We start from the raw sequence: 13516 nt of genomic DNA, 5'->3' as shown, positions 1-13516 counted from the left end.
TCAAAAATAAATAAATGTTAAAAAAAAATTAAAAAAAAAAAAGAAAAGAAAAAAAGTGTCACCTTAAAAGTCAAGATTCTAGCTTCTTTTGAAATACCAGACTAGCCGGGCCTGTGGCTCCTGCATAGTGGGGGCCGCAAGTGGACACAGGGCCGGTGCTGTCCGTCACCCAAGTCCCTATGGCTTCCCAGACGCCGAGGGTCCACTACCACTTATCACCCTCGGGCGGCTTGGAGATTCCCTTCCACTGGCCTTTTCCAGTTGCGTATGTCATTTGTGGGCCTTCTCATGTGGTCAGCTCACTGTCCCTCTGCACCCATCACCTGACACTACTCCATCTACTCCCGTGGCTGTCATTTCTGCTGTCACGTGGATGCGTCCGGTAGGACCACGACTTAGAACTGATCTCCGTCCTGAGTCCTGAGCAAGAGGAAATTTCACCTCATCTACGGAGCTGGTTTGATCAAGGCCTTTCCATAAGGACCTGGCTCCTTAAGGAGCGCGGAGAGGGAAGAAGGGCCCCAGAATCAGGTGCCATCGTCTGTTTGGGAGGACTGGTGGTGACCAATCAGACCGAGCCCATCGCCTTGATCCCCAGAAGAAGGAGAAGAGAGGGCTATGGCAGAGATACCTGGTTTCCTGTTTATCTGGGGACACCTCGATTCCTATCGCATTTATATCCATTAGCGTGCTGAGCCTCGAAGGCCCACACTCTGGGTGTCTGAGATAGAATGAAGTTATACAACCTGCTCCAGCTGGCTTTACACCCAATCTGGGAGGTTCGACAGGCCTGCAGCCAAGGGGCTCTTGAGCGCGGCTCATTTCTTGCACACTTACTCTGTACCAGCTGCTGTGCTGGGAGCTTTATGTGCAGCCTTATCGTCGCATCGACACAATTCCGCGTGGTGTAGCAACCCAGTCCTCACTTTCAGATGCAGAGATGGAAACCGTCAGGTGACCTAGCATCACGGAATACCGTAGGGGTTCCCCACTCAGGCGTTGGGAGTTCGACCTGTCTGGGTCCCAGCCCTGGCCCCGTTGTCTGGGTGTTCCCGGACAAATTACTGTTCCGGAGCCTCGACTTCCCCGCCGATCAGATGGGAATAATAACACACTTACGGCTCAAGGTTTGTGTGAGAAGCCGGTGAACGGTGTCGTGGAACATTTGGCACGGGACTCCCACAGAACAGGGATGAGAAGGAGCTGGGGTGCAAAGTCTAGTTCTCGCATCCCTGGCTTTCACCGTACCTTCTGCGAAAGCCCCCGCTCTCCCGTTCGCCACAGTCACAAAATGCCCGTTTCCTGCCCTGAACTGCCGACCCCTCCTCCCCACCCTTCTTCAGAGTCCTACTGTCCTGTCTAGGACACACAGACAGCTGTGGCTGGGCGGGCCCTGTGTCCATTCTGTGGGGCCTGTGGGCTGTGGGAGGTTCTTTGGGGGAGCAGGGGGTGGATTTTTCTCCTGGGGTTAGTCCCTGCCCATCTTCACTGGGGAAAAACCGGGCGGGGCAGAAACATTCCAATTTCTCTTGGCATTTTCCGTTACCGTTTCCTTCTCTCTCTGTATCCCACCAACCCCAGGCCATCAGCGAAGACGTGGATGGCCGCGTTCCCACGACCAGTCGGAGCGTGTAGGACCTGAGCTACGGGCCTGCGGCATGACATGGAACTTGCTGTGTCGTCCTGGACAGATCTAGAAACTGGTCGTAGCAAAGCCCTTTCTGGCCTTTCCCCATTTGCTCTGAAGTCTGAGTGGCCCACTGAGGTTGGCTGCGTTGATTTCAGCCCCCTGCGCCTCCCTCTTGAGTTGCACCTTCTACAGAAGCCTTCCCCGCCTCCCCAGAACAGTGTGGGAATGAAGAGTGGGCCTTAGGGGTCCGGCCGCCAGGGCTCGAACCCTAGTTCTGCCCCTCACTGGCTGTGTGTCCTGGGGAAAGTTACTGAACTTCTCTGTGTTTACGTCCTTATCTTAGGATGTCCTTATCTCAGGACAGAGCCCTGTGCAGGGCGGGCATTCTGTCTTGGCTGTCACTCTCGTCAGAGTCAGGCTTGTGCAAGAAGCATAGGCTTTCCCTGGGTCCTTCCACTAGCTTGCCCTGTGACTCTAGGTGTCTCTTGTAATCTCGCCAAGCCTGGTCTGGGTTGCCCCCCGGGAGAGCGGTTGCAGGACCCGCTTCGGGGGCATGAGATCCGTGTGTCTCACAGGCCTCGTGCTCAGAAGGGCCTCCTGCTTGGCTATTCTCCACTATTGCCCTCCTGAAATGTCCAATAACTTTTAAGCCTTTAGCACCAGGTCCTGCAAATCATGGCTTGCGTTTCTCTCTCCTGTCTTGTGCCTCACCTTGGCTGGACTGGGCAGCAAGGCCTGTGGCTGGTCCAACAGGGGCCACCATGCACAGAAAATTGGAGGCTCCTGCTGGCTGTCGCTCCCCAGCCGTGGCTGATTCACCAGGCTCTGGGCCTCCACGGGCACAAGGGCCACTGTCCCCCCCCAGGTGACATGTGAGCTGTTTTCAGTGGAAACTTTTTAGCTTGGGATTCTGACCTCGGAGTGGGTTGATTTAGGCTATCTGCCGCCGTGGAACTGACCATAAATTTTCTGTGTATTAGGTGATTTCAAGGAAAAAAAATCAATTTTAATAGCAGCGATCAAAACTGTAGAAACCCACAACCGCCATCATGGTGCTGCTTTACATCTGGGTTTGCAGGGCAGGAAGGCAGAGAGCCAGAGGGCCCCCAGCGCCCTGCTGGGGCAGGGGTGGGGGCGCGAGGGGGAGGGGTGGGGGGAGGGGACCCATCAGACTGGACCAAAGCCTCCTTGATAGCGGCTCTCCAGACGTAACATTTTGTGTTACCGCTGGTTAATCTTTAAGCCGGAATGTATTCTTTATTCAATGATAATTATGAATTGTTTCATAGCTAATTCATTCTCATGATTGAAACCCCAAAACCACAAAAGGATAGAGGGAGAAAAGTCTCCCTCCTGCCCTCCTTCCTGGAGGCAGCCCGTGTTCTCCGGGCTCTTGTGTGCTTCCGAGAGAGTTTATTTGTATTCGAGAAAAAAAAAATTATGTATTTATACTCCTATATTTCACCCAGTTTAATACAAATGGTCAGATACAATGTCCACGGTCTGCACCTTGCTTTTTTGTGATGTATCTTGGAGACAGTTCTTCATTCACTCAAGCTGAGTTTCTTTGTTCTTTTATATGGCTGCACGGTGGTCTGTTTAAAGAGCCCTACATTTATTTAACCGGTCTCCCTGGTTATGATGGATGGCAGGCTGTTTCCATTCTTTAGAGCTGTGTGTCTTGAACAAATTCTGTTCCCCCTCAGCTCACCGCTGACACCTGTTTAAGGGGCAAATGGCGCCGTTCCCTTCGTCGAGCCTTCCTTACACGCTGCCTGTTACAGCTCCAGCCGATTTCCAGGCGCGCTCCCTGGAGACACGGGCCCTCCTCTGTACCCTTCCTTTCCCTCTCCCAGCAACCTCCAGGAGTCCACGCTGAACCTCCGTGTTCTACCCTCACCTCTCAGACACCCCTCTTTCCCTCCCCACCGCCACCTCCAGAGACCCAGGCTTCACTGTGTTGGGCTTGGACCGTTGCAGTACCTCTCCCTCCCGCTGATGGAAACCGCATCAGGTCACTCTCCCCCCCTTCCATGGGCGGATGCCCAGGAGATAAACCCCCGGCCCCCCCCCCCCCACCTCCTGCCGTCGTCTCCCATGCGTTCTCCCACAACCACACTCCGAGCTCTTTCCGGTCTCCGATTATATGCACGTACTGCGCCTTCTGCCTATGACACCATACCCACGTCAGTACTTTCCTTCACCTTCCCGACACCCACTCCCTTGAAATCTCAGCTTCCCGGGCGCTCTTCCCCAGAGAGGCCTGCTCTGAGGTCCCACCGACAAGCAGTCGTCCACGCAAGGTGGCCGCACGGCACCCTGTTCATTTCCTCACCTCATCCGTCCCTGTACGTAATGATACATTTGCGGTGTGTGCGTTTGGTTAGGGTCTGGTCCCCCCGCTATCATGTGATCTGTCTGCGGGCAGGGATGTGTGTCTTGTTCACAACTTTGTCTCTTGTCCTTAGTGTGGGACCTCAGCAGTGTTCGTCAAATGAATGCACGGTTCTGAGCCCTCCGTCTTTGCCAGCCCTGCACTCAGCATTGGACCCCCCAAGTTTCCTAAACCAGAGGGGTGTGCACCTTCCTGGTAATATGACCCGATGAGGAAGGGCTAACTCTGCCACAGAGGAAGCCTGGAGGGATGAGGACCATTCCACGGGTGACGGAGAAGGGAAAGGGCTTTCAGGCAGAGGGTATAGCCTGAGCAAAGGTGCAGAGACATTAACGCTCACAGCCCGTCCGGGGAGAGGGTGTCTCCCAGCAGGGACACAGGTATGTGGTGAGAGGGGACAAGGCAAGCTAGGAAATTTCCCTGAGGTCCTGCTGTGGTGGGTCAAGGAGTTTGAATATTTTTGTTGTGTTTTATTTCTTTGCATCCCTAGCCCTTCTCTTGTGCTGGACAATACGGTGGGCGTGTAACGAAAAATCCCGGATGTAAACTGGTAACCCACGGTGTTACCTCTGTTTTACAAAAGGGGAGACCAATGGTCCCAGATTCCAAAGCGACTCGCCTTGCACTTGCTTACTCTCCTCGGTCGTATTTATTGGAAGCTCCTTGTATTCGTGAGGGGAACCCACGTTGCCGTAACAAAGAGACTTTCATTCGCCCCCCTCCCCGCCCCCACCCCACCGCCCAAATCCGGTAACGTAAAGAACAAAGACCTTACCTTTGGGTGAGTGGATCCCGTCACTCAGTCGTTTGGTGACTCAGGTTCTTCCCATCTCGTTTCTCCACCATTCCCTCGGGTGTTGTAAACATCTACGGGGTGAAGCTGGGTCTCAGCCATGTCCTGTTTGTAGACGGAAGGGAGGTGACAAGAGATCGAGGAGGAAACGTGCCCGCTGTCTTAGAGGCTCCGTCTCAGATGGAGCACGCACCACTTTTGCTGACATAAAGTGCAAGGCAAGAACTCTGCCAACTGCAAAAAAGGCCAGGAAGTGTAGTCTAGCTGGGCGGCTGGGTGCCCACCTACAATCCCACTACTCGAGAGGAAGACGACAATGTGTCTGGTGGACGATTAGCCGAGGAACCTGCCATAGCAGACCCCAGGTCACCAGGAGCAGGTGGCTGGAGGCTTGGCTGGTGGGTGACGCCAGGTCCCTGTGCTCTCGTCACTCAGGGCATAGAGCCATGAGCTTTGCCCCTGCCTCCTGCCGGGGAGAGGACCTTGGGGTTCCCCTGGCTGTGTCTGCCCATTTCTCTGCACGGTACTCTCAGTGGTCCGACCCAGCCTCAGCCCCTCTGCTATCTTTCATTCTTGGCTGGCAATGGCTCTGAGCCAGACCTAGACCTTGGCCTTGCTACTCAGTAAAGAGACGTGCTCGGCAAGTTAAGCATCAGGGTCCATAGTCTAATGGTTCGTTGGGACTATGTGACAGGAGAAACACTTGTAAACACTTAGAAGCAAATTCTGAAATACAAGCCATTAATTACAAATCATTATTATCCGGTGATTAACATGGGCCCCAGCTATGGACTGGAATGTTTGCGTCCCCCCGACCAAATTTATAAACTGCATCTTAAGGCCCTCGATGGTGGGATTAGGAGGTGGGGCCTTTGGGAGATGATTCGGTCGTTAGGGGGAGCCCTTGTGAATGAGATTAGTGCCCTTGTTATAAAGGAGGCAGGAAAGATCCCTGGCCCTTCCCCCACTGGTGGTTGAAGCTAGAAAGCACCGGTCCATGAACCAGAGGCAGGCAGGCCCTCACCAGACACTGAATCTGCTGGTGCCTCGAGCTTGGACCTCCAGAACTGAGAGAAATATATTTCTGTTATTTATAAGCCATTCAGGCTACGGGATACTGTCACAACAGCCCGAGTGGGCTAAGACCAGTCCCCCAAAGACTTTCTTGCTAATATTGTAGTAGCCAAATAGGGGTCACTGTACGCACCCCAAAGTGATACACTTGCGTTCAAAAGTTCTGTACTATAAGTCCAAATGGACTTTGATCGCCAATAGTATAAAACCTCATTAATATTAAAATTAGCAATAGCTAATATTTATTGAGCACTTACCGCGTCTGGCGCTCTGTAGCACCTTGTATAGCGTCGTCTCTCATTTACTCATTACCACGCCTGAATGGAGCACTGTCATTAGCCCCGTTTTCAGACAAAGGTGCGGGGAGTTCGAGTGGTCACCTGACCAAGGCTGCGTAATCGGCACAGAGCAAAGCTAAGGTTTGATTGCAGCTCACCTCCAGAACCTTGGCTCCTAAGAAGCTGCTAGCCTAAGGATCACGGAAGTAACTTTCCCTGAAGACCTACAAGGTGCTACCCAGCTTCTTGAACCTGGTGGCGCCCCTGGTCTGTCTCTCTCCCCATTTCAGCTGAAGAGATGGAGATACGGGAGGTCAAGTACACGCAGCTAGGGAGTTCTCTTGTTGGCCTCCCTCCCCTACAGAGAACAGACGTTATGTGTGCCCTTGGTGGGGGGCTGGGGGGGGGGTGACCCTCCTACATGGGCAACCCTTGGGATGCTCCACATTGCTGGGAAGGGAAACCTTGGCTCCTCTCCCCCTGAGAAAAGCCAGCAGGCCCTGAGATGGCCAGCAAATCTCCCCTCCGGCTCCTCTCCACGTCCACAACCACCTGCCTTGTCCTTCCCGCCTCCTCTTGTGGATCCAAGGGCTGAAGATTTCCTCCTCATCCTCTCCCTCCCACCCCTCCCCTTGCCCCTCCCACTCCAGCCTCTTCAAGCAGCCCCCCATCTTTCTGAAATGTTAGCAAACCAGGTAACGTCACCTTCTGCCTAGAACCCTCTCACGTGCCCAGTACCCTCGCAGTAAAGCCGCTGCTGGGCACCGGAGACTCTGCATGACCTGGCTTTGCCTCCGTTCCAGGCTGTTCCCATCTCCTCGTCTGTCACCCCCCTCCCCAGCCCCACGGGTGCTCCGCCGGCTGCAAATAAAAGGGGGGCGGGTGGAGCAAGGGCCTGCGAACAAATCAACTTGGAAAATTCCGTGTTCTCTATGCGTTCTTGGAAATCAGCCCGGTCTTCCCCAGATTTCTTTGATCGTGGCCGAAGGAATGTCCTGCACATCAGCTCCTTTGAGTCTGCTCCTGCGGCTGGATGGGCTCCCTTCCCTGCCCTGTACTTGCCCGCCTCCACACCTTTGCCCCTGCTCCCTTCGCCCACCACACCCCTGCCCAGAACACCCTCTCTGACCCCCCCTCCCCCCAGGGAAACGTTTCAAGGTCCAACTCAAAAGCCGTATTCCCCACGAACCTTCCTGATTTCACTCCACTTGCGTTCCTCAACCTGTAGCGTTAGCCTGGGCCTCTCCCTGACCTTGAATTGTAAAGCCAGCCAGGATGTAGGGTCACCTGTGGTCTGACTTTGACTCCTCCCTGAACTATGAGTTTTTTAAGGCAAGGGACTGACGCTTAGCGTCCTTTCGTATCTCATATGGGGCCTGGCACGTTACAGGTGCTCTGCAAACATTCCTTGAGCAAGAACTGAGAAAGGAGACGCAAGGCGTGAAGAGCAAAGACCCTGCCCAGCCCCAGCTCTGGTTCCCACGGCAACCACCAGGGAGGGACACCAGGGAGGCTCTGAGGCCCCGGGGTCACCTGGCCTGACTCTGGGCATGGCGGACAGACCGAGAGGCTTCCCTGGCAGCTCAGGAGCAGGTGACGGGGACCCCAGTGCCGTCATGACAGGCTCTACGTGTCCGGTCTGGGCGTCCTTGGAGAAACGTGTCATCTGTCGTCTGCAGATTGGCAGCAACGGAAGGACCCAGGGTAAGACTGCCTCACTTATAGCAGGTCGTATCCATCCTTTCCTGAGTCCAGAAATTGCACAGATTTGGGCCAGGACCCAAAGGAACATATTCTGGGTCGCGTGGCCAGGCGGGCAGTGGGAATGACAGAAGGAGGCAGGGCAGAGTTCGAGCTCCTCTGGGAGAGCCCGGCCCTGCCTGGAGGGGGCGCCCTGCTCAGTGCCAGCCTGTGAAACCAACAGAGAATAGGCACCCGGGAAAGCCAGACCTTCTGATTTGTATGTGGATCTCCTGATTTAAAAAAAAAAAAAAAAAAAACTGCTTTGGGGCACCTGGGTGGCTCAGTTGGTTAGACGTCCAACATTGGCTCAGGTCATGATTTTGCAGTTTGTGAGTTCGAGCTTCACGTCGGGCTCTGTGCCGACAGCTCAGAGCCTGGAGCCCGCTTCGGATTCTGTGTCTCCGCCTCTCTCTGTCCCTCCCCTGCTCATGCTCTGACTCTCTCTCTCTCTCTCTCTCTCTCTCTCTCAAAAATAAATAAACATTAAAAATGTTTTTAAAAACATAAACATAGTATAATTATATACTATGTAAGAGTGTCTGACTGTGGCTCAGGTCATGATCTCGCGGTGTGTGGGTTCGAGCCCCGCGTTGGGCTCTGTGCTGACGGCTCGGAGCCTGGAGCCCACTTCGGATTCTGTGTCTCCCGCTCTCTCTGCCCCTCCCCCGCCACTCACAAATAAATACACATTTAAAACAGTCAAAACACTGGCTCAGAAACGCTAACATAGGTGAAAGCTGCGTATCAGTCCTGGGTTCAGCAAACGGTACCGAATGTCAGCAGCACGTACCTGAGTTTTGTTCTAACGAGCACGTCAGAGTTGGGGCTCATGTTGGAAGTGGATGTCAGACGTGCACAGCAGCCACATATTCTACCCGAGGGGCTCTGAGCAGAGAGCCACGCGGCGGGTGCTGTGATGTGACACAAATATCTTGGTCCTGTGTCCACTCACACGTTGGTGTCAGCAGCCCGCCCTGCTGACCTGCCCGGCTCCAGCCCCTCCCCTGGCACGCTGCACCTGCCTGGCAGGGAAGGGTCGCGTTCTTTCTCTCAGAGCCCGGTGGCCCCACGGAAGCCTTTCCGCCCGCAGCCAATGGGTTGGGGACGCACGTATGTCCTAGCCCAGGCGTAGAGGTGTGCAGCTCTAAGTCAGGGGCCGTGGCACCCACTGCCCGAGTCCCTGCCCACCAAGACCCCCTCCCACACTCAGCCCCGCTCCCTGGAGAAGACACCTGTCACAGTCTCCTTCTCCAGCGGGCAGAGGCGGGGCCGAGAGAGGCCTGCTGCTATTACGCGCATGACCCTTCACCAGGTGGTGTGGGGTGCGGGAGGGAGGCGGCGTGGCTGCTGTGTGGTCCCCCTCTGTCATTTGTGTCCTCGTCTCCTGGTGGCAGGCACGGCTCCCAACCAACCTTGGAACTGAGTGGACTGGGTGACGTGTCCCCTCCCCCTGACCACCCTGCCCCCGCCTCCATGCTTGGAGAGAGAGAGGGAGAGAGAGGGGAGAGAGACAGACAGACACAGAGACAGCGCCCGGGGTCATGGAAAATAGAGGGGCCCCGGCCCGGCCACTTACTAGCTGTGTGAGCACGAGCCAAGCGTACAACATCTCTGTGCCTCAGTCGCCTTCTCTGCAAAATGAGGGGGGGGGGCGGCCTGGGAAGGGGAGGGGAGTTCACATGTGTGGGCGCAGCAAGGCGGGTGTAGGGCAGGCTCCGTGAGCGCCCCCTCCTGCCCTTCCTGGTCTGATGCCCTTGCAGGGAGCGGTCCACAGGTCAGCACTCCAGGGAGGGGAGAGTGGGGGGGAGTGTGGAGAAGCCGGGTCTCCTCCCTGTCACCCCCCCTGTCTTTCCCTCCCCCCTCTCATTGCTCCCCAGGGCAACGGAATGTTCCCGTTTCTCAGAAGGGACAAGGGCACAAGGAGCCCCCGTTGCTGACCTGCCCCTACAGGGCACACTCGGGTGGACGGGTCTCCGGCAGGCCACCGCTCTCCCGTGCCATCAGCCGCCTCCTCCCCACCCCCCACCCCCCATCCCTCCGTCTTTCGACCTTTAGGCTCAGACTAGCTGTGTCCTCACCTGGTCGCCTTTACCCCGAACCTACCAAGGTCCAAGCTTCCACCTGCGACAATAAATACTCCCAGACGAATCGGCCCCGCTTCTGCCAGCGGGGTGTGCCGGACCCGTTCCGTGGCCTGTCTGAACCTCATTCATCTTTAAGCTGAGAATCATACGCCTCGCGGGGCTGGTACAGGTTGAAGCGAAATGCTTGTTCTTCACCCCCATACATGTTTCCTCTCCGTGCAAAGCCACTTCAGAGCCTCCAGACCTCACCGGGACATCAGACCTGCTTCCTCCTGCGGGGATGGTGGCCTCACTGGTGGTCCAGCCCTGGTAGCAGACTGTCCGGCCCTTAGGGAATAGTCTCGCCCTTCCCGCAGCTCTAGCCACTGTTACCAGGCCCAGGAGGGACAGGATTTCATTGATTTTCTCACCCACACCCTACGCCCTCCCTGCCCTTTCTCTCCACGGGGAACCCACTGTGTCTCAGAGAGAGAGAGAGAGAGAGAGAGAGAGAGAGAGAGAGAGCACGCACGTACCAGATGTTCAAGTCGTGTTCCCTTCTTACACATTCAGCCCGTTGGGGTGTTTGATCTCTGGCTTAACAAGTTCGGCCATCTTTCTTAAGAGAATAAAAGAGATTCAGACAGAGAAAGAGGGAAGGAGACAAAGAATGAGCGAGACAATGAGATACAATGAGCCAGACTCAAAGGAAGGTAGAGGAAGACAAAGCCAAAGCCGGAGCAGAGAGGGAGAGACAGACAGGCAAGACCTTCTCTTGGAACCCCCCCTCTCGCCTCCCCTGGGGTCCTTGCCCCTGCTCAACCCTGCCTCCCCGGCCCCAACCCCAGCCTCAAAGCCACCATATCAGCTCTGAGTGATCACGCCCCCTCCCGTGGAGGTGACAGCCTCTCGCTCTGCGTGACAGGGCATCTGCTTAAGACTCAAGAGCCTCTGACAGGAGACGGGATGAGGAGCCCCCCGGGGTGCAGAGGGCCTGCTGGCAGGGGACAAATCGGCTGCCGGTGGGGAGCCCAGAACCCCCGCCTCCCGAACTCCTGGATCTGAGCGGCCTTGCAGAGGCGCCCAGGGAGCCGGCCGGCCGCTGAGGCCCTCGCTGAGCATTAACTCTGCATTTACTTCCTGCTCTGCCTCTCCCTTCCCCCCTTCCCCCCTTCCCCCCTTCCCGCTCCCCTCCTTTGTCTCTGGGTCTTCGATTTCCTATTTGAGAACAGTTCCAGCCCGTGCCCCTGCTGAAATCCCAGCCTCTGTAACCAGCCAAGGCTGTTTGGAGCCTGTGAGTCAGAGACCAGCGCTGGTTTTTATTAAAGGCAGAAAGAAAATAATCTGATTTTACAAAAGCAAAGCACCTCCTTATAAGCCAAGGCGGCCGTGAGACATCTAACCGCCTGTGATATTTTAAACCATGCATGCGTGCACAATAGCCCCCAACCCTTTCCCGGCCTCTGGTGGGAGCGTCAAACCTGCGTGGGTTTTATTATTATTATTTTTTTCTGACTAAATGTTTTTAGGTCACTTCCATCCACCCCCACTGCGCGCTCCTATGCAGGAAACGCCATGAATTCCATTCCAGCCCGGGAACCTCCACAATGAATGGGATCACTGGAAATGCACCAGGAAGGATGCTGGGGGCGAGGGGGTCTTTGTCTCCTTGGTCTCCGGGCGGAGAAGCTTCTTGCCAGATGAGAAGCGGAGCCCCTCCGGGCCCTGCGGCCCTTCGGCTGCAGACGCTGATCCTGGGTCCCCGGGGAGCCCACCTGGGGCGGGCAGCCCGGACCCTCTTTCTGCTCTGCCCCACCACCCTCTGGAGCTGTCTCTTTCTAGAATTCTCTTCTCGTCCAGTCTATTAGGGTTCTCCGGCAGGCTCTGCCCAGTTCAGCCGCATCTCCTTGTCTCGTTTATATTAGAAGAGAAAGCTCTGGCGTGGTTTCCCCTCACCTGAGGAAAGAGATGCTTCTCTTTTTCAAGACACTCAGAGCCTTTGATGAAGCCCAAGAAAGACTTAAATTATAATGAAATTCAGTCTTTTAGAGATGAGATTGCCCAAGAGCGCTTCTAACTGCCTCGTGAAAAGGGCTTGGCTCTCCAGCAGTCAGCAGCTGGGCACCGGGGCCTGCCCTGCATGCCCGCAGGCGGGTCTGCAGCTCGGCTCCTGCCTGTTTCTCCCCACCCCCCCCCCGCACCCCCCCACCCCTGCACGGGCTATTACAGTAGCCGGCCCAGCAGCAGCCTCCTGCCTGGTCTCCCTGACGCCCCTTCTCCCTCCCCTGCTCCGACCACATCCCTCCTCCTCCGAGGCCTTCAGTGGATCCAAACCCCCAGCGCAAGCACCCCCTCCCCTCCTTCCCCGGCCTTCCCAAACCTTCCGGTGGGGGGGGGGGTGGACTGTACCATCTATCGGACCTCCGCACAACCGTGTCTGTAGCCCGGTAAAAAAACCCACTTCTGGGGCGCCTGGGTGGCTCGGTGGGTTCAGAGTCCGACTTCGGCTCAGGTCGTGATCTCACGGTTCGTGATATCGAGCCCCCGTGTAGGGCTCTGTGCTGACAGCACAGAGCCTGCTTGGGATTCTCTCTCTCCCTCTCTCTGCCCCTCCCCGTGCACTCTCTCTCTCTCTCTCTCTCTCTCAAAAACAAACCAATAAATAAACATTAAAGAACGGACACTAAGTCCCAGGCTCCACGCCAGGGGATAGACACGTAGCATAGGGCTGACCAGAAGAAAAGGTCCCCCAGCACCAGGGAGCTCAAACTCATTCATTCGTTCCTCTTTACCACCAAACACCCGGAAAAGTTGTCTCTGCGGGTGTCCCCAGGTTCCCTGCCCCCACTTTGTTTAATCGCAAGCCAGCCACTTCCATCCGTCCCTCCACTGAACCTCCCTCATCTAAGACGCCGAGACCTCCAAGACCCCACGGGTCGCTCTGCGTGCATCCCACCTGACCCAGCTGTGGCATGGCCCGTAACTGGCCACCGCCTCCCTTTTAAATCACTCTTTGGTTTCTGCAGGTGCCACTTTCTGCTGGCTTTCTTGCCACCTCACCCGTCACTCCTGTCCCCCTCCTCTGTGGGTTCCCTCTTCGATCTTGTAATGTTGGGGTATCCTTGGTAAAGTCATTCTCGGGGCCTCTTCTCTGCAGTCACTCCCATCAGGACCTCGTCTGCCCTTTGGATTTTAAATTTTTTTTTCAACGTTTTTTATTTATTTTTGGGACAGAGAGAGACAGAGCATGAACGGGGGAGGGGCAGAGAGAGAGGGAGACACAGAATCGGAAACAGGCTCCCGGCTCCGAGCCATCAGCCCCAGAGCCTGACGCGGGGCTCGGACTCACAGACCGCGAGATCGTGACCTGGCTGAAGTCGGACGCTTAACCGACTGTGCCACCCAGGCGCCCCTGCCCTTTGGATTTTAAACGGTGTCTCTAGGCTCACAACCCCCACCTTTGTATCTCTAGCTCAGGCCTTGCCCCAAACCCCGGACTCAAATATCCAACTGCCCAGCCAGCATTTCCTCCTCCTCTTC

The 13516-nt window shown here is 55.8% G+C and overlaps 2 long non-coding RNA genes across 12 annotated transcripts in view; one reads left to right on the top strand and one right to left on the bottom strand.

Moving 5' to 3' along the window:
* The window catches only part of LOC121043494 (uncharacterized), a 97187-nt gene that overhangs the window by 40134 nt on the left and 43537 nt on the right, over positions 1-13516 (top strand). The window lies entirely within an intron of this gene.
* LOC121043496 (uncharacterized) lies at positions 2866-8208 on the bottom strand. Of its 3 annotated transcripts, none has more exons than XR_005796863.1 (3): positions 6150-8208; positions 4801-4923; positions 2866-3350 (listed from the first exon to the last, which is right to left on the bottom strand). It is a non-coding gene; the product is annotated as an uncharacterized LOC121043496 (long non-coding RNA). The 3 variants fall into 3 exon arrangements; XR_005796864.1 differs by having other exon boundaries at positions 4801-6282; positions 6876-8208; XR_005796862.1 differs by having other exon boundaries at positions 4801-8208.

This window comes from Herpailurus yagouaroundi, unplaced genomic scaffold (assembly GCF_014898765.1).
Source record: "Herpailurus yagouaroundi ecotype Mexico unplaced genomic scaffold, PumYag 187, whole genome shotgun sequence".
NCBI classification, from domain to species: domain Eukaryota; kingdom Metazoa; phylum Chordata; class Mammalia; order Carnivora; family Felidae; genus Herpailurus; species Herpailurus yagouaroundi.
This window is presented reverse-complemented; position numbering and strand designations above follow the sequence as displayed.